Genomic DNA, 1,238 nt, shown 5'->3' with positions numbered 1-1,238 from the left:
CACTGGCGACTCTGAGATAGTGATACCTCGGCCTGGGTATGTCAGTGGGCTGAGAGGAGAAGAATAAGGAAATCATGCTGGCAGGAGCCGGGCCAGATCAGAGCATGGTTCTGCTGAGGATGCAGAAGGGGCCTGGGAGTTGCTTTTAGAGCCCATGTCCACCAGAGGGTGCCAGAGGACGAGCAGAACCCCTCTCTGCTCCATGGCTGCACTTCAGACTCACATTCAAGGTGGAAGATGGGTTGGGGAAGCCAAAGAGGTACCCAGACCTGGGCCTGGGTTTACAGGGCACCTCCAGTCTCTGACAATTTGCCTCATCCCAAAAAAGGGACATGGTTCTGCCATTGTTCTCAAGTTCAATTCCGCATGGTCTGGTTAACTAATGGCTGAGAGTTTGACAGGCTTTCTTGGGTCTGAGTCTCCTTTGATTGTTTGGAGGCCCAGCTCTGGCCCAGAAAACACCTGGCTTGAACTTGGCGTTACAACTTGCTCGAATGATGCGGTCCACCTGGAGTTGAGCTTCTGGAAGGCTAGTCTCTGGCCGTGACTGCACTGCATAAGCCTGGTGGCTTGGGGCCAGCCATGACTCATACCCCCTGTTTCTTCTGGAGGTCTCCTCACGCTTCTTCTCCCCTCCCACCTGAGCCTCTTTCTCCTAGCGGACACCTGCTGCAAGGAAGGTACTAAAACTGGGCAAGGTGAATAAAGGCTGGGGTGGTTCCTGGTTTCTAGCTGGGTCCCAGGGCTGAAGGAGCTGACTGATTTGGAGCCTGCTCACATGACTTAGATAATGCGGGGTCATTGGTTGCAGGGTGTGGGGTCTCGTGTTGCGGGGAGGGTCCGGCCTACATGAGAGAGTCTTGCCCCACCCGCAGTGTATCTCAGTGCGCCCGAGAGGGGGAGAGCAAGGACATCAGCTGGCAAGGGCCCAGGCCAGCGCAGACCAGGCTTCTGGTGGGAGGCAGAGGGGCTGAGAGGAGCTGTTAGAGCACATGTCCCCAGAGGGCGCCAGCCTCACAGCAGGGCCCCTGCAGCTCCCTGGTGGCATCTCCAGGCTCAGAAGGGGATTGGACATGGCCATGGAATCTCAAGGAGGTGCAGGAGCAGGGTTTTGAGTTCATTTGCCTCAACTCAGTGACAGAATGGAGTTCTGCCACTTGTCTGATTCAGTTCCTGTTGGTCATGTGGCCCCAAGATGAGGGGGAGAGAGAGGCGTCTGTGGTCTGATGTCCTTTGCT

The sequence above is a fragment of the Phacochoerus africanus genome, chromosome 3 (genome assembly GCF_016906955.1).
Source record: "Phacochoerus africanus isolate WHEZ1 chromosome 3, ROS_Pafr_v1, whole genome shotgun sequence".
NCBI classification, from domain to species: domain Eukaryota; kingdom Metazoa; phylum Chordata; class Mammalia; order Artiodactyla; family Suidae; genus Phacochoerus; species Phacochoerus africanus.
The sequence above is the reverse complement of the archived record's forward strand: the minus strand, read 5'-3'. Positions refer to the sequence as shown.